General features: G+C 44.9%; 1 protein-coding gene across 1 annotated transcript in view; it reads left to right on the top strand.

Annotated features, from left to right (window-relative positions):
- Positions 1 to 7,957: 7,957 nt before the first annotated feature.
- LOC125948341 (Y+L amino acid transporter 2) overlaps positions 7,958 to 20,242 on the top strand; it is an 18,338-nt gene continuing 6,053 nt past the window's right edge. The window contains exon 1 of the mRNA XM_049674290.1: positions 7,958 to 8,317. The gene's annotated coding sequence lies outside the window, so the exon portion shown is untranslated. The remainder of the gene's footprint in view (positions 8,318 to 20,242) is intronic.

The raw sequence follows: 20,242 nt of genomic DNA, 5'->3' as shown, positions 1-20,242 counted from the left end.
TCCGTAATTATCCCTACAGTGTTGTGAACCTCCCAATAAACGCCGTAACTCGTGCACATGGCACAAGCGTTATACCCTGTTGCACCAACAGTTCCTGAAAATTAGTATGGAAAAAAATGTAAGAAGTTATGTTAATTAATACGTTCAAACCGATTCAGCAATCAAAGCAACTTACCTGCTATTAGCGAACGCGCCTGAAGATCCACCGGGAAGAACTGCAGTTTCACGGCAAAATTTTGCTGGAGCTACATACAGTTTAAAAGTGTGGATACCGATACGACGTTCTTGCCCGATTATTTCTAGAGAAATCACATTATTTCTAAATGAAACACTGGCTTCGAAAGCCTTGCGAAGTCCTGCAGCAGACTTCTTGCAGGCGAGAAGAACGCTTTTGGGTCGGTGCCGAGCATACGAGCACCTAACCAAAGCTTCAAGAAAAAAGCATAGTGAGAGGCGTCAAAACTGTCCCCTTTGAAGTGCAAAATTCCCACCAGGAAAATGGAAGCATACTCTTTCCGAGTGATGGCTGCTAGCTTGGCTTGTGGTATTTGCCGAGGTGCCTCGGCCGGCAGGCAACGACACAGGGCCTTAGCTTGGCGTAATACGCCGTTCTTGCCCTTAGCCAACTTCATAATGCGAGGCATGATGCTTCCATATAGCCCGTGCACCAAGTCACACGCTATAACGTCCTTGACCGGATGGAAGGACGCTAATCCGTGGACCGGCGACGGCCTGCAGACAAACTTCCGCTTTGTCGGAGGCTCAGCAAAGCACTCCGTCGCCCGCTCCGGACCTTCTTCTAAAGGGTAGTATGGTACACGGCCTACCATTACGGTTTCGCAATGCCCTTTCGGGCAAGCATCGTACCCACTAAGTTTAGTTCCTAAAACACGACGGCGGGTAAGAAGGAACAGGATGAGCATGTTGGGTTAGCTCCCAAGAGGAAATGAAAAGTAAAATCTTACCCATCGCCAGGGCACGTGCAGCCACATCCCCGATGAAGTGCGCCAGTTCAAGGGGGACGCACGATCCGTCGCCGCGCCCGGTCGGCAGCCCGGTCCGGACCGCTTCGTTCGCGCTTGCCACGAACCACTGCAGAAAGTCTGCATCTGTCGGTTGATGCTCGCCGACAAAGGCGCCAGCCGTGAGTACTGGCCCCCGTGGCAGTGCGCGACACATCAGCAGCCAGCAGTGCTTTTGATACGGAACTCTGCCCGTAAAAGTGCCGTCCACGCACCACTGAAGCCGCAAGTTGGCGAGTCCGCGCTTCGAGTACAGCTGTACTAACACTTTTGCTGAAACAAAAAACAGGCAAACAGACTATAAAATACCAGTAGACCCCCCCCCCCCCCCACCAGCATTATTACCGATGTCTCGTGGCCAGAAGACCCCTCCCAAGACGTGATGGATCGCTATGTTGCGCCTGTTAAGTACCTCCTTGGCCGGCCTTATCGCTTGCTCCCCACTCCTATTCAAAGCGTCCAGTTCGGCATTGATGGTGGCCGCATCGCTCAAACTGGCCTCTGCTCTTGCCAAAAATCGTACACTCCACACTGCACTTTACGTGGTACGGTATAGCCGCACATATCTTACCTTTGCCACGGTGGCATCCATTTCCATTTCCATTTCCAACAGCTCCAGAACACGGTCACACGCACGAGGCAAAGAATCGACAGAGCAACGCTTACTTGGATCGCTGAGACCCACCTTGGACGCAAAGTGCACGGCAACCATGGGGCAAAGCCTACTCTTTGTCCTGGCCAGCTCCTTTTGTGCGCAAGCCTAGTCCGCTAGTAAAACACGCACACACTCGGTCTCCCTTTTCAGCCATACGCGGCCCTTTTAATGGCAGATTTGAGATACATCATGGGGTCGCCAGTATACAACTTGAGCTCTAAACTCACGTTACAAAATATCCGGATAATATTATCCAGCTCGCAAAACCGTACCTTGGTCCTCTTTGCTCGCCTCCCCGACCAGGAACACTCGGCCAGCAGCTCTTTGCTGAACCACAGGTGAACGAACCTGTGGCGAGCGGGATGCAGCTCCCGAAAGTGTCTTTTCACCGCTTCCACTATCTGTGGCTGCTCCAGCGATCGGTTGAACGCACAAAGTGCGTCCAGAGAAACCACAGGTAGTGGAAGCGGGGGATTGGGGGGAGTAGGTCGGGTACTTAATACACGGAGTATGGGAGGAGAGGCCATGGGAAGGGGTCGTGATGGCAAGGACGGCGGTGGAGACGGCGGTGGAGACGGCGGAGGAGACGGCGGCGGAGACGGGGGTAGAGGCGGCGGCGGCGGCGGCGGAGGAGACGGAGATGGAGATGGATCGAAGGAGGAGGTTAGGGGAGGTGGTGGGGCTGCTGGACGGGTGGTGGAGCAGCTGCAACTGGCCGGGGAGGGATGGCGCTGCGTCTGGTTGGCGTTTTGAAGGACCTTCAACGAGTTTACTAGCTCGTTTATTAGCTGGTTTTCTGTGGGAGAAAACGAATTTTAGTAAAAACAGATAATCTTAACGACAAAACTATACACTCTTACTCTGGTTTAATGTATGCTCTATCCTTTCCCGTGCCGCTTTATCGTTTTTCGCCTCTTCCAACAGGTGCAAGACTTGTTCGGGAACATCGTTCATCCTGAGGTGTCTGATATCTGGCTCTGATCTGATCTGGTGATCTGGGTCTGATGAGGTGTGGCTTGTTGGCGAGGAATAAACCGGTGATACGAATTTGCCAAACGTAGGCTACTTCGGTTTTTGACCAGCTTAACCACCGAATCAGGACTCAGGCTGGTACCCATCGACACGGGAACAAAGAATTTGAGACAAAGACGATTGAGAATTGTTCAACTAGAACTGCTCTTACGGATGGAGTACTAGCAAAGATCTGCGAAACATCCTGGTGCTATGCCCTTTCAACCTGCTCATAGTTCAGTACAGAGTTTCTGCTGGTGAACGGCTCGTCTATCTTGTATGATGATAATAGGGGAATGTCTGAAATGAGTTCTGAAGTTGTGAATATAACGAATCAGACCTTCATCCAAACCATCAAGACAATCCAATCTGATCAAGATCTAGGACAAATCTAATCCAGATAAACCAAATGAATTGGAAAATCCATCTTATTATCATCTTATCAAAAAGAGATGAGGATACATTAATTATTAACCATCTCTTGTATAAAAAGTTCATGTTCACACTTTCAAACGTTTGTATTCAGTATTTTCAATACTATCTAACTCTCTATTACTAATCTTATTACTATACAGCTAATTTACAAAACATTTGCTCGATGTTAAACGTGACCAAATCGGAACTGACGATGTTAGTAGTTCTGTAAATATGGAAATTTGGCAAATGGTATTCATCATACCCTTCTGGCCATATCGCCGGCTGGTCAAAAATGTCAATTTGTTGGACGCTCGTAATCCGCTTGCCTGTGAGAAGATTTCTGTTGCTATTTATCTTAACTATCTTATACGCTACGGTTAGCAACCAGCTATCTTTTTTTGTGCCTTATCTACAATTCTTATTACATCTACAATATTATTACAGTCTCTGTTTCCCATTGAACACGCAAATGATCGGTTGTGGCGAAAGAGGTAAATCCATCGACGCAGAACTGTGCTAAGGCCTCTGTCAATTCTCTCTGCACCGCAGCTACATTTTTGCCAAACCTCTTTAAATACCCCATGATGGCCCTCCCATCGGTAGATCGAGTGTCTACGGAGATTGTCGTGCCGTCTTACTGCTGTAGCTAAGTGCAGCAGTAGATGCCGGGTCATTAGCACCATATCGCATGCCTCCTCGTACCACTCAAGGAACCCTGCCAATAAAATCTGCGCCTCGTCCAGATAGCCGCTGTACAAATCAGAACTTAAAATTCTAATGCTAGCGAAAAACCGAGCAAAATTTAACTCCCAATCAGAGTTATCGCCTGGCCATAACACAATTTGAAGGTGTTCAAAATAAACTGCCAGTGTAGCCTATTAAGATCCTGTCTCGATTTCACCGCAACTATTTCCTCAACATCAATTTCCGAAGGAAGTTGGCTAGCCAAAATTTTCATAGTTTTCAATTTAAAACATTTTGTGGCCTCGCGGCAACACTCCACTGCACTTGCGAACATATTATCATAGATCAAGTGCAGGTCGTCGCTGCATGAGACGTCCCGCACGAGATCTAGATTTGTAATTGGAGCTAATGGAGCGTCACTCCGCTGGTGGGGATGGTGGCCAGTCCTGTAGACCCCCGCTCGAAACTCCTCATTGGTTCGAGCGGGGTCCGAATCCGTAATTATCCTATCCGTAATTATCCCTACAGTGTTGTGAACCTCCAAATAAACGCCGTAACTCGTGCACATGGCACCAGCGTTATACCCTGTTGCACCAACAGTTCCTGAAAATTAGTATGGAAAAAAATGTAAGAAGTTATGTTAATTAATACGTTCAAACCGATTCAGCAATCAAAGCAACTTACCTGTTAATAGCGAACGCGCCTGAAGATCCACCGGGAAGAACTGCAGTTTCACGGCAAAATCTTGCTGGAGCTACATACAGTTTAAAAATGTGGATACCGATACGACGCTCTTGGCCTATTATTTCTAGTGAAATCGGCCTAGTGAAATGAAAACCATGGCCGCTCGTGAACATGTCTAATAGCAAGCATAAAATCATGTGACAATCTATTTTGCAGGTGTTATGAGCAGTTGGTTAGTAGTAAACATGGTACGCTTCTATCACCTGTCTGCAATGTTTAAGAATACAGTGACCAGTGTAGCCATGAACTTTATCGATGGTTTCCATAAACAACACGCAATCAAGTCAAACCGCCGCACTCTTTTTGGGGTGACGTGCTTTCGGCAGGATGCATATTCTACAATCCGTTCAACCCAGATGCTCTCATGGCACAATGTAGCAATTTAGAGGTGATAGCGATTGGTGATGGTGTAATCACGATAATACGGTCGGTCGCTGCTTTATTGAAAGTCAGAATAGCACAGTCAAAGTAAAAAGCAGATGTGGCAGGAACGGGTGCTGGGACGACGTTGATAGTATAGTGCTAGAATAGGGACATTAGGAGCGGAGTGGCCTAGCTGCTGGTTGTGGGTGCTAGCGACGACACACCTCTGGGATTCGGGTCGGGTTCGATTCCCAACACCGCTGGGCAGGATGGGCGCTTATCGCCCCAGGCGAGCCACAGTGGCCGCTGCATTCCAGCCGAAAGAGCTGAAGGGTCGTATGGGCCAAATCGAATGTAACGGTCGCGCGACCGAGGGGACAAGGGAGCAAAGATTAACCAGCCAAAGGCCAGCTGCAGGACCACAGGGTAGCTAGCATAGATAGAGAGCATGCAAAAAAACGCCAAGCACCGAGAATGCTGCCAGAGGAGTGTAGGAAAACTATGCGGCGCGAAGGATACCGCCTAGGTGGGGAAGCAGGAGGAACGAAAAAGGGAACCGTGGTGGCAAGCCAGCAGGGGGATACCTAGAGCAGAACAGACGTTTAAGGTCCGCACCGAAAAGACATTCAAACGTAACGATTCGGCATGTTGGGAAAAAATCTCTAGGGTTAGCAATTGATTTGAATGGATCTAGAAACCAGTCTTAATCCAACGGGTTACTATCTGATAATTGGGGAGAAACCAATCACTTCAAGTGTGGGGAGTATGTAACGACCCCATCTACCTTTCACCGCCGACCCGTTTTCGTTCGTGTCGCTCCAGTGGGTTTAGTCCGTCCGCCGAGTACGTCAACAAATTTTACAAACTGCACGCTGAAGACCGATGCTTTGTAATTGGAGCCAGGAATTGCACTGCGGTAGCGGGGTAGCACATAATAGAGACCATGCTGGAAGACCGGCTAAGCAATCGGAAAGCCCTGGCCACAGGCCAAAGCACTTGAAATTTGAGAGGAAGAAGAATGAGAAGCAAGACACAGACCAAAGCACTTGGAATATGGACCTTGGAAGCCATGAAGCCGCCGCCTGAAGAGAAGGTTCCGAACCGAACCCCGAACTCCGAACATACGACATACTCGGCCATGAGAGTATAGCATGGAGCAGCCCGGTCGCATCTCGGTAAAACAAAACACGCCGAGGCACCGTCGAACTTAGCAACAAGGATGGGCGCAACAACGCGAATATCGAACGAACGCAGCCATCGAATAACGAACGCATCATCGACCCGGAACCGCATAGAATGGCCAAGCGCAGCAGCAAACCCGCATGGCCAGCATGGACGGCTTGTTGGAGCCGCAACGGAACATTAACACCGCCTGTTGACTCGGTGGACACGCTAAGAACTACGGGGCGACCTTACGATGAACGGAGAGGTAACGAAAGGTGACGGGGAAGATTCATCCTCTCGTGTTAGTAGCTTAGGTTTAGGGGTTGTAAATAGTAAGGTGGGAGAGAGTTTCTAGATTAATAAACTAACTAGTCGGGTAATAAGATTCTACACGGAACGACGCTGCTTAGTCTCACCTGTTATTCCGCGCGGTTGGGACCACGTGGGCTCTCTTGAAAGAAATCTACCCGATTATCGCCACCGCTCGACCGCTATAGACCATTCGGTGTCGCCGCAGCACGCTTATCCGAGGGGAGATGCAAGGGATTTAGTACAATTCCATTTACTTGGAAGGATTTTGTGCAACCCGCAATATCGGTAGTTGATGTTGGCGCGGAAATCAGTGTGATGCCGTTGAAACCGGGTACGGCGTAAGTGCACATCAGGTAGACAAATTAAAATAGCTGTGACCAAAGCGATTACCAATCTTATTTTACTCTGTGTATTAGTAAGCGCTAGTATTTGGATCACTGCAGCGCACTTATGATTCCTTCCTCCCCAATCAAATACCTGCTAGAGGTCGACGAAAACGTGTAAGAACCAGCAAAAATCAACTATAGAATCGCCCGTTTTATACTTTGACCCTTATCTATTCAAGATCGCGACGGAGACCGACAAGACGCCTAAAATCTAAAAGAGGATGAAGCGACGGAGGAATCCCACCCGATCAATTAGCAATACGAAGAAAAGATAAAACGTAGAAAATATTGGGCAACCGACAGAGCTACTGTATACTATGGTATGGTATAATAATCCAAGCAACCTTATGGTACACCGACTGAGGATGAGGCTCCAGATGCCCGTCAATATTCAAATCAACACTCGACAGCACGTATGTTATTTCTTTTCAGCTCCTGAATGTGCTTATCTTTAAGCTACTGCGACTAAGAGGGATACAACTCCCCGATTTTCGTCCCAACGAAAGGTCCCCGCTGGGTTGTGGTCGATCCGTTCGGTGCTAGTCCGTTCGAGAGCAGCAACAAGCGCAAAAACCCTTTCTCCAGATACCCCATGAGGCCACAAATTAATCCATATCCTGTTCAGGAAACGAGTTAGGGTAGTTGCGGTGCTCCCCATGCGGACCACCATGCGGTTAGAGAAAGGATAAGAAACCAAGAGAAGGGAAACGAAGGAAGGCTCTAGGAAGGAAGGAACCAAAAAAGTAAGCGGGGCTAAAGGTCGACGCCAATGGATTATTAGTCGCCATTGAACGCCATTAGTAGCGAACGTTATCAATAAAAAATTTTGTAAAACGATAGTGGAAACAAAGCTGCGCCTGCAACAAAGGGTTAGTAAAGTGTAATAATAGTCGCTATAGTCAGCCTCACCAAACTATATTCATTTATACAGTGTCGGACATAAGTTAAGCAACTGGGTTAAGGACAAAGGTGCTTATTCCGGTGAGGCGATTCCTAACGCCTCATTTTTCTTAATTTTTGAATTCATTATCGCCTCGTTTTTATCGTTTTCGCCTCGTGGCAGATTTCGTTTTTATCGTTTTCGCCTCGGGGTAGATTTCGTTTTTATCGTTTGTCCATAGAAAATAGCCCTTGTAAAAACAGAAAACTGCCTTTGCAGCAGAGCGAGAATTTTTTTGAAATTTTGATGGATCTTTTTCACGGGGTTTTCCTTTTTCGTCGTCGATTTTTGTGAGAAAATCCGCGTTTTTCCGAGTTTTTGTTCCGTAGATTTGTTAACGAAATGTAGTATTTGATAAAGAACGACCTGATAGTGGTAATAGTGCTGAGTTAGCTTGCACGGAGACACGCGAAAAGACTGGCGAATTTTCCGGCGTTTCTCGGTGAAGTGCGCACAAAAAGGCGAGGAAAATCTGCAATCTGCCGATCACGGCGCGCGTGTTCACTGTTCGCAAACGGGTATCGTCCATGCCTCCTCCGAGCGTGCAATGAAAGTTGTTGTTTGTTAAATCGTGGAGCACAAGACGACCAGCTAAGCGGAGAACTAGCTACACAGCCAGGTAAGTACAGCCTCTTGCGGTTCATATCCTGTTAAGTTTGGGTTGTTTCTTTAAGGACAATAATCGTGAGGGAGAACGCGCGGCAAACTAGCGAATAGAGCCCCGGAATAAGGAAGGTGGCATGCTTCACAGCAGGCTAAAATAGAGTTAAAGGTCGTCCCGGAACCGGGTCGAGGATACGCGAAAAAATCGATAAGGAATTTCGTACCGATCGCTGGTACTGGTAAACAAAGAACATATTGGGAAATGGCTTCAGCGATACTGCTATTGAACCCCGATTTCGATTCGCAATACTATAGCGGTATTCAAGGATGACTAGTTCGACAGCAAGTACGGAGGGATAACGTTGTTGGAAAGCCTAAGCTCGTCTCTACGCATGCCGTACGAATTGAACGGAACACGGAGCACATCTCTAGACATAGAATATTAATTTCGTGCCCTATGGTCATGCGCATGACTGCCGTCACGCCTGATAGGAAGCTGCTACCGGTTTGCCGGATGCCTTTCTGTATCGACAACACGAAAGATCATCTCAGTTGCTGACGACATTGGTCAATGAGGTTACCACAGACAGCAGCTCTCGATATCCACAAATAGTTGGCTCATCAGACCCACGATTGCCACTGCCCTCTATAAAACCAACAAAAATCAAATCCACGTTTCATTCATAGTCTGGGTTGATTCTAGGCACGGATTTGGTCCTACCCCCCCATGAGTGCATTGTGTTAAACTATTCAGTGTATTTAGGCGGATAGTTTCCTTTTGGTTTGGTTCTTGTTATAAGACACAAGTGACTTGCATATTTGCATATTGATCTACCGTGGATGCATTCTGTCATATTCTCAATTGGTTTTGCAAAAGATAGCTAAAACAAGCGTCTAACGCTGGTTTAAATAGATTGATTTATCTATTTTCTGGATTGCCATTGAGATGTTGCCATTCCCTCCAGTAATTTTGTTGGAATTCTGAAACCTCAAACTTACTGGTTCCTGCATTGACTTAAGGACCTTTTAGAAACCAGTCCTGTTTTCTTAATGAAATTATATTCATTTATATATTTAAATTGTTTTATTTTCTTACATTTGTTTTACACAATGTTTTGAATAGGAAACACACATGTTCTTTAGGATTGTTTGATTAAACCTAAATATGATATAGAAGGGCTTATGTCAGTAAGTCGATCTGTAAGGTAACAAAACTCAAAATTGTTAAATTAACAGTAAAAAGCTGCATGTGCCTGAAACACAAGTATAGAAAAGAAATTTTCAACACGATCAGCAACAGAACGAGTCAGCTATTTTCGTGTCCTTCGCGTATTCTGGAATGGAACATAAACACCGAAGAAAGTCCCCGTAATTACTCACTGATGGCGCTTGAAAGTATAATCTCAACAAGTGCGAGCCGGGTGGGCAGCTTGTTGGAATGAGCACGGGAATAATATAGGTCAAAACCTAAATATGGCAAGACAAGTACCATCGAGCGATAGCGTAGTAGATGCACACGGCGGATGGATCAACGAGTGTCCGACAGGAGCGTGTGGCAGCAACAGCTTGCCCGCATTAATGACCACTCATGCCGACTAGGCCAAGGATGGATTGGAGGACAACCTGCCTATTTGTTCTCTGGATTTCGAGGAAGCATACTGTGCGTTCTCGCTGGCGTCTTACATAAAACATAAACCTGTCCGTTACGTCAATGCCAGTTCCATTTCTTTCCATATCATCCAGGACCTGCGGTCGAAAGGTTAAGCTGTTGGTTGGTAAACACTTGCTGGCTTTGGTCACGGGTCACGGGTTTGTTTGAAGTTTGTGAAATAATTCTTTGAAAAAGTGATACCTGCTGCTGTTGGTTTTCCGCGATGCCGACCTGCTGATGGTTTTCATTAGCAGGATATTAATATTTCGTAATAACTAAATTACTTCTACATTTGCTTGATTGTTAAACATGTTTTCTCTTTTTTGTCGTGTTTAATAAATGCGTGTCTCATTTTTGGTCAGAATGAAGCAATGGCGAACTTCGATCGACCGTTTGAGATGTGACATGAAGATAAATAATGTATCTATCGGGAAATGTGGTCACCATCGATGACATCGGCAAACCTCCACCGTTAGCTAGCAGTTCACCTTACGGCAGTACCCTTTTCCATTTCGTTCCGAGTGCTCCAGTGTCTCCTCGTCAGAAAGCCGCGATTGCTTTCCAATCAATCAATGTTGCAACATCGCGCTGACTCCAACTCACCCGGAACATGGTACAGGGTAATACAGGCAGCAGCAGCAACAGTAGCATGACACGAAGCGCAAAGGAGTAGCTAACGTGGTTTGCGCGATCTATAACTACAGCCGTTGGTGGGATTGCAATGTTGCACGCATTAGAAGCGATTCGATCGGTAGTTGCGCCCGTTTGTTTGGGGTGGCCGCTCGTAGATCGTTGTTTCGAAACTCGACCTAAAACCAAATACTCACATGGCGGGGAGTGAGATATACGTTGGGGGGTTTATGTGCGGCTTTGGGTAGCAGGTATTAGGTCCGAGTGACTTATTTTTTCATTATTCAAAACGCCTTCAGTACAGAAGCTAATCAATTGTGCACTATTGTACACATCTTTGAGACTTGTTTATGCATCGTTTTATACAATAACTCAGCCCACGCTATCGGCAATAGCATTCCAGTCCCGAGATAGGAACAATCTCTGATACGACGATTCTTTATTTTCCAGAGCCTATGTTTCGATTGAATTATTATGTTTGGTGGCACTAGGGTGTTCTATACACACTAGCAGTGTAAGGAAATGCAGCGGCACTGTAACTGAGAATTGCAGATTTGACCTCTTTTCCAATTCAACTGCTACCGCCATCCACTTCGCAGACAAGTGACGTAGCATTCGGCAACCCACAGAAGAGAGAAGTCAGTTCCTTGGGTGCATGTTGGCAATTAGATGGAGTGCACATGATATCGGTAGTGGCTTGTCTTACTTTCTCAGCGGTTTGACCGCAATGGCCGTGGGTAGACACTGTTTAACTAAAAGGGCGGTTTGGATTTGATTTTTAAATTACTGTCCAACGTGTACCATTCGCCTGGCGCTATTGATTGCGCAAGGTTGTAGTAGCAGCTGTGCTGTTGGAGCTAAAACGGTAGAACTGGTATTCCGTCGGTCCAAATTGGCTGAAATCAGAAATGAGACCATATTTTTGTTGTTGATCTTTATTGCACAGATGAACCGAAAAACACGAATCGCCCAAATTAAGTACGGTTATTAATTCTTATTGCACAAAACAATTGGCGTTTACTGTATTTGGGTTAATGTATCACAAACGTTGTTTAAATGTTGAAATGTTTTAGTGAAATAGACCATTTGAAAGGATTTAGGGTGTTGCATATAGTTCTAAATATATATACATAAACCTAAAATGTTATTGAAACCCAAACCGAAAACATGTAAAACATACTTGTTGTACGTTCTTAAAACGCTTGCTAAATACAGCGTATAAATGTAATATAATGGTTCGACTGGTAACCTTTTTTCGTAAAATTTTACATCCTTTCTTTTCAACTCAATGTGTATTGTTGTCTTTTTATATTTTGTCAATATTTTAGGAGATTTTAATGACGTTTGACAATATCACATTCATACACTCCTTGTCTTGTCCAACTGGGGCACTCACGCAATGTGATATGCTCACGGCTCACAGGACATTGAAGAGGAATACTCATATAGGTCCGCCTGAACATAGATAATCACATACTGCACAGCCCTTACCACTTACCGAATTTTAAGGTCTCTTTCTTATTTATCTAATTCACACGAAGGCCGGTCCGTGAAGCGTCAAAAAGCGACCGTTCTCGATTATGTGCGTCTCGTCGAGTGTCGATGTTTTTTGTTCCCAATCGCAATTCTTTTTTTTAGAACCGACTTAATATAGCAATGACCCGACGTCGAGAGGTGAAGACCACATCGCACATATGACCATCGCGTTGTTAATGTTGAACACTACACTCCGCCAGAGAGACTGTCGCGCGACCGCGACGGCATCGGTGACCACCAACCTGTCGAAAACGATCGGATATTTGGACTATTCGGCGGGTAAACTCTCAGCTTGTGGAGTCCGATGGTGCGAGGGAAAATGTCAGAGGCACTTGCCATTGAGACGGAGACTAGGTCAATGATTTTTTAATTCCTTCATTCCTTTACGACCAACATGTTTTTGGACAGTGACGCTGGCGTCTGGCAATGCGATTATGTGGGTTTTTGGCGTTGTTTGCTGTTATACCGTGTCTGCTAATATGCTGCTTCATAGTGATTTGTGTGTCATTTAAAAAAAAACTAAATTGATTTTGGTATCGAATAATTGAATTTAATTGGTAATTGAAGGCAACAGTTTCGCAACTATTTAGAATTGTTATTTTGTATTTTCTCAACTCCTTCTTCCATACCATAGCGAAAATTATCAATGATAATCTCCTCATCTCGTACAATCGTTGATGAACAATGATAAGCTTGCCTTGTGTTGGTAAAACATTGCGGCTTTTTACTTACTTACAATGATGGTGCATCCACTTTGGAGGTTATCATTATCGTTATACCTGTTGTACTGTACATTCTACATTTCTCGATGTAAATGTAAGTTTATGACCTCCGCCACTATCTCACAACCTTTTGCCTTGCATAGTCGCTGCTACTGCATGTCACATATCTTGTTGTATCCGTAGACGGAAGTCGATATAAAGGTCGATAGTTATGTAAAATTCGTAACACCAGCTACGTACTTACGCTGTTGAACGACCCTCAAGGCGTAAAGTCGTTGTCATCGCAATGACTCGCGGAACACTTGATGCTGCTTTACTGTTTCGACGATTTCTCTTCGTCTACATCTCAGTTCATTGGCCAGGACCTTTGATGTCGGAAGCAAATCTCAAGCCAGGTCAAGCAAACCTGCTCAAAGATACCGAGGAGCAATGTTCTAAGACTATCTCACTCGCATCACACTGTCTTGCTTTAGAAAATTTCTTCAATTTCGTTGTGCTGTTGATATTTTGGAGATCAAATAGATTTTCAATAACGCTCGCTATATGCTATTTAATCATGTTTTGCCAAAAAGCATTTCGTTGTTTTCCATAGAAAAGTTGGTAATTTATCATAAAAATATGAACATATTAATCGTTTCAAAACGCTTAACGCAAGTCAGTAGGTTGTCATAGTTCAATGGAGGTTAAGGGCGGGGACCATTCTGCAAATGATGTTGCGTGCGATACAACCATTAGGTTTGTAGAAAATTGGTCCTTGCCAAAGTGGGTAACCGAGCGACTGGCGAAACCATTTACATATGGCACTACCGGTGGATCGCCGGGATATACAGGTCAAGGCTCGTCTAAATGAACGATGAATCAGTTGACATGCTCCTTGGGTATCGCAACTACTAAACCCAGTGGTAATTATTGCTGAGGAATTAATCTAGGGGCTCATTAGTGTGGACTTTCTGCAACTAAACTAAATTTTCCATTTTCGGAAAATAAGTTGTTTAATTTTGAAACTTCAATATTATTTTTTTCGTTTCGTTCTCCTGAAATCGAAGAGCGATGCAAGATTGCATACTCACAATAACCAATATCGACAGCGAAACCAGATTAATGGCTGCATATATTATGCATTTTTGCATGCATCTATCACCTTGACGAAGGGAGGCCCCGACAACTACACGAGATGGCGGCACTGCAACCGTCGATCCGGAAAGGCAAGTGTATAAAGTGGTACAAAGGTGCGAAAGCAAACAATTGGCCGCATATTAAAACAAACCATATGCTCCTGCTTCACTGGCTGATGCTCATAGGTGTATTCTTATATACAGATATACATCTGAATATGGTTTTGTTGTTCGAAAAACTTGATTCCCCTCACCCACACCACAAGATAACTAGAAATTCCGTTCTCTTCGATCGGGTAACTATTTTAAACTTATTTTCAATCTGAATGTGAAATGAATCTGTGTTATGTCGGCATACATTGACGTGTTGGAAAACATTGCCCTGCGCTCGTGTACCGAGGACACCCGGGCGGGCACACCAGGCATTGTATAAACTCGGAACTCCTTGACATTAATGCTAAGCCAACCATTAGCACTCTGCAGAGCACTGACGAATGTGAATGTAGTCGCGTTGCCTTCCCTTTATAACTATATCCACGTTTCGGGACGTGCAACCCATCGAAGACCGCTGACCTCGACGTATGCATGCAGGAAAGAAGGAAGCACTCCGGTTATCCTTACTGATAGGTAACCTTGGTTGGAGAAGTTTCTGCTATCGCAGCTCACTGAGACCACCTCTTCTCTCTACGAAAATATGTACAGTCATTGACCGTCTCTTGCGGCTGAATTTTGCGGGATTTCATCTTTTTGGGCTGGTTACCATGACATCCACCCTTTGTTTACATTTCGGCATTTGGTTGCCCCGCTACTTTCTTTCTATCTCTCTTTCTCTGCTTCTTCCACTGCATCGCTCTGACTGGCATACCGCTTACTAAAGGTTACTAAGATTGGGGCTGGTATCGACTGTTACTATGAGCCACTTTGAGGGCCACTGTACCCTGCTGCTGAGTGAGTCTGCTGACAGCGTCATCGCGCGTGCCACGCGCCAATGAACCTACGGAGATTGACGCGTTCTATGTGATGATGGCATTTTCAACGGACTATATAGTTCAGGGTTGCAGTAGTACGGTTTCAGCCTCGTGCCGACTAGCTCCTACCCCCCAAACACAGTGACACACCACCGTACTGTGAGGTAGACAGAAGAGGAGGGGATAGGTCGGAACTCAGCAACAGCCAGCAGTATAGTAGCGAGAGCGTTCCGGCGCGGTAACGGCAACAGCAGCAGCAGCAGCAGCAGCAGGTCGAGGTCATCTAAGCTCCGTAGTAGTGTATGCAAACCCGCGCGCCATCTGAGGGCACCCTTTGGTACGTGGACCTTAGTGGGGCCGCGACCATTACTTTTATTACGATGGAGGAGAATAGAACGCTCTGTTTGTAGTATACCTGGTACTAGCCGCTACCAGTAGTGCCGCTGGTCATAGGGGGTGGGGATGGTGGGTGGTTCGCGTTATGCGGATGCCCTTCGTGTGGAGCGCGCGCGCTGAGTGTGCGTAAAGGTGTAGGCAATCGAAGGGAGAGCCGGTATTTAGAGAGGTTAAGGTGAACTATACGCGTTTTGCCAAGGGCTCTTCGCAATCAGAGACCTCGCATTAACATGCTATCTGCATACATCCTCCACTAGACTTCCTCTCGAGCCCGATAGAGAAGCGCGACTTATTTTACTTTATCATTCCTGACAATGAATAAGTTTAACCTACGTCGTGGTACGAAGCAAAAGTGACTTTTACTATTACATCGTTGTAGATTTAAGAAATGTTATCAACTACACGAAGATACCAAACATTCGACATCCGGCAAAAATAAGATTCTAAGAATGACTTCTACCACAGGCGGTCTCTCAAGGTGATGCTGCAGAAATTGGCAGGCAAATGTACAATTACACAATGGTATGGTAGCTAGTGCTCTCTCATGCTGGAATGGTACAAGGCCGTTTTCGTTGGAACAAGCAACAGGTGATAGCACACTAACACAGCTGATTAGATAATAATCTATTTAAACAACGGAGATTCTTTCTTCGTATGTATCGCTATGAAACTGTAGGTTCTTAAAACAGGTACCAAAGTAGAGATGTTTTTATTTCATGTTAGTTATTCCATGTATTGTGATCAAAAGTGTGTTTAAAACACAGTTATGAATATACAATTCTTGCTAACAGAACTTTGCTTTATGCATTTGGGTACGATTCTCCGCTGAAAGAGTCACTCCATCACATTTGCTTATCACACTGAAGCGTATTTCGTTTACGTGCCAAAGAAAGTTTCTGCAAAAATGGTGATTATTTTTCCCATTCCCGGCATTAGTCAGAGACTGTCAACTTCTCGACGCCACGATAAGCACCGGGGTGGGGGCAGCACCGCCGCTGAACCCCTTCTGCTGCTCGGACGTGAAAGTATTCAGTATGTGCAGCGTTCGTAATTAATCATTTCCGCGTGAATGAGCTCGAGTGACAGAAATAGCATCATCCTCATCAGTGTACCGATCGGATCGACCTCTTTCGACCCGTCGGAAGTCGGGGTTCACGCTGAAATGAACTGCGTATGACGACCTTTTGGGCTAACGGACGAGCGATCCGTGACGGTTAGTTAACTGAAATGTCGCTCCGTCAACCAAAACCCATCCCGCCTACCCGAAGCCTGTCACGAATCCGTGACACAAATTGAACCCCGCCGTGTTGCGCGACGCATGCAAGGCAGGAGGTGGTGGGTGGTGGGTGGTGGCGGCGGTTGAAACGCGGCACATGGCCAACATGGTCACGAAGGCCGCGCATTGAAGCTCGAGCTCGAGCATAACCTACGCTGCTGCCTGGTGTCAACCGCATAAAAGTAGCGTTGATCTGAAGCTTCGTCAAATCAAAGCGCGGTGGTGGGTGGAAGCGATCTGTGAAGCCGACCGAACGAACGACCGTCCGACCCGACCTGACCGATCACCATCAGCGCCGGATGAATCGCGTTGAAGGCTCGCGTTCAGTATATTCCTGCTTTTAACAGGAAGTGAATCAGACGAATGATGCTCCAGATTATGTGCCTGCTGCTACTACTGAGCGTAGGGGGGGGGGAGAGGACCCTACATCTGCATGTGACAGATCCATTTGACGCTGGGATGTGCTTTATGCTCGGTTTTCCATGTCGGGGTCGCGATGCAAGCGGAAAGCGGCACTGGGACCGTATCCAACCGTTCATCGATTGACGTAAATTCGATCTGTTGTTAAACGCATTCGTTTACACGGCGCTGCAGGTGGGGTAAATGGAGTGATTTGTTATGAGGAATCTCCGTATCATGCGGCGGTATGAACTGGATTGTCTGCGGATGACACAGTGACGCCAATGTGACGCACTATTCATTCAGAGTTTCCTCATTTTAATTATCTCCATCAATGATCCGATGTCCGTCCGGTATGGCTGGCGTCCTGGGGAGTGACCAAGGTGAATTTAAGTAAATTGCTATGGCATGCGCCTGTCCACGGGTGGTCTCTTTCAGCGGCTATCACTCTCGATTCTGGGTCTGCCATTATGCAGTCTATTGAGCACAGTATGTGTCTTCTGCTAATGTCATGTCGCTCGGAAGCTTTCGTGAAGAGGAGGACTACTTTCTATGCTCTCGACCACTGGGCAGCATCATTTGATTATCGATAATTTTGAAACAAATACATGCAATAGCGAATGGCTTTTTAGTACGCGGTCGATGCGAAAGGGATGTTTTCTTATCAAACAACCGGCGATGTTCCTCAATTTGGATAACGAATTCGTTCTCCTGCAATGTTTGCTCAACAAGTGTCTCATATGGGACCCGATGTGTCACTTTGCTTGTTGACTGGCAGTTAGTGATTGTTAAACAACGTTCACTAATTCGACACCACCAGACATACTGGTCCGGTTGTGAAAGCACCACATTTGGTGACTTTGCCAATGATTTATTGTTGATCAACATTTGACAGATTAATTAGTAACGTTACATTTAATGAAGAATCATTCGATGTCTCTGTGTTAACACAACATTTTACGCATTTTACGCAGTTGAGGGTGCACCAGGAATCGTGCTATGAATCCAGTTGATCTTACCGAATGAATCATTAATCGCTTAAACATGGCCATTGACAGCAAGTGCATGGTTTTGCGAACAACTACGTGGGTATTGTTTGTACATTTACCAGTATGCTAGTAGGCGCTGCATTCGCTATTCGCTCTTCAACACTAATCCAATGCCTGCTGTGTTGGGATAAATGATGATAATTTGCTGCTCAGTAGGGCTACACCTAAAATCATCGCCAGTTAATACCCTTCAAATGAATTTATAAATGTGGCCATCCTGGCTTTTCACTCTTGCCCGTGTTGGTAAGAATTAAAAATTTAGCATCCGTAACGAATCATGCATAAAATTGAATTTTCCATGTTAAAAATCGACCGACCTCAGCTCGGTATCATGCTCTTTCTCTCTGCACGGTATCCATGGCAAACACAATAAGTGAAGCTCTGCCGTGCTGACAACACCAATGCTTTTCCGCTTGAATCTGAGCAGAAGCAAATAATGAGCAAACGCGAACTGCTGGGACACAGCACAGTGCCATTGTCGACATCGACCATGTTGAACGGCGGCAGTGCTTGCTGGTAACATTTAACCGTTGATGCTTTCGATAAATCTCACTTACAGATGCATTATAAATGCATGCAAATAAAATCAATGATAATGACTTCGGCAATTAAGTCGGCGATAAATAACTGACCCGTTGAGTGTCATCGATGGAGCTTCTGTTTGTCCTTCTGTGCTCTCCTGCATGAAACGACTGTGGCCAAGAAGAGAGAAGGAGAGAGAGAAGGAGAAATCCTCGAGAAAGTGGTGGCGCAGGCGTTCGTGTGGACTTTCAAAGATTTGCCAATGCACGGCAATGATGCAAAATTAGTCTTGTAGAGTGTTTGCGGCAAATATATCATTCTTGTTGCTTCATCGTCGGGACACTCCTCCAACGGATGATGCTGTTTAGTGCGTATGTTTTAGTCGGAGTGGGATGTTTTACGATGAATTTATGCAAAATGTGACGCTTGATTTTACCGCTCGTTTGCAATTCATGTCGATGTGCACAACGATGTGGCTGTCCAGTTGCATGACTGACCGGGAACCGTACGATATGGATGATGCTCGTCGAAGCGGTTAAAACCGATTTGGTAGTAGGATCGAACAGCACTGTTCCGCTGACGTCGATGAATATTAAATTTAAAGCATAATAAATTTATCATGAAATCCTCGACAGAACACACAAAACACATCAAAATAGATCACTATTTTGACAGCATTGGTTTACATTGGTGACATTCGCGTGGCATCACAAGAAAAACATCACCCCATTTTCTAAACTATTTTCTGGAATAACTGTAGAAATATGAGTCTTAAAAACAATAAATGATTACATTGAAGTTCAGAAGTGTTGCAATCGGCATGTGACTATGACTGGACTACCATTGGCATGTCAGATACAAGCAATAGTCTTACTTTATATGACTATACATTACTTTGTTACTTCACTTCAATTGATACATATTAAATTACATGCAGGTTCTTTATTTCACTTTTTAAAGGTGTATAACTCACTGGACTGCTTATATCCTTTAAGAATGCTTTCAAATTGAACAGTTTTAAAATTGAACAGGCAGGATTTTTTATTTTTTGTATGAAGTTTTCTGCGATTTCTTTATTTGCTGAATAATTCTTCAGTGCAACCGTCGCTATCAGTGAGTTCTTACTTTTTAAAAAATTGTTTGTGTTTGATATTATTTAATTTAAAATACAAAATACATTTGCTACGATTTTTAGGCAAATTAATTTTAACCTATGTAAGCGATGAAGCGAACACAAACGGTATATTTAATACCTTTTCGGTGATAGCTTATATTGCTAAAAGAATGTAAATTTCATTGAATAAAATCAACAACTTTATGGGTTTTCTGTGAGGGTGTCACGGTGTACTTATATATTTTGTGAGTTAATTGTTAGATTGTTGTTATTTATAATCATTGTTCAATTAATAAGTAATCATAAACCGATGGAGAACATGTCTTTCACATAGATAAGACACTAGCTGAATAATGGCTATTTTTTGTTAATTGATACTGAAGTAAATCCATTTGGTATTATATTCAAAACCTAAAATTCCCGTTGCTCGTCGCTGAAAACCGTTGTTTTACGTTCATCAACTACGAATTCATCGTTGTGCAGCAATTTCATCTTATCCCAGCTATTGCATCAATTCCGTTTAATTGTATTTGACAGACCATCCTAATTTCTCCATTCTTCAT

The sequence above is a fragment of the Anopheles darlingi genome, chromosome 2 (assembly GCF_943734745.1).
Source record: "Anopheles darlingi chromosome 2, idAnoDarlMG_H_01, whole genome shotgun sequence".
In the NCBI taxonomy this organism is placed as follows: Eukaryota; Metazoa; Arthropoda; class Insecta; order Diptera; family Culicidae; genus Anopheles; species Anopheles darlingi.
Note: the sequence above shows the minus strand (reverse complement) of the source record. Positions and strands in the feature narration are given on the sequence as shown.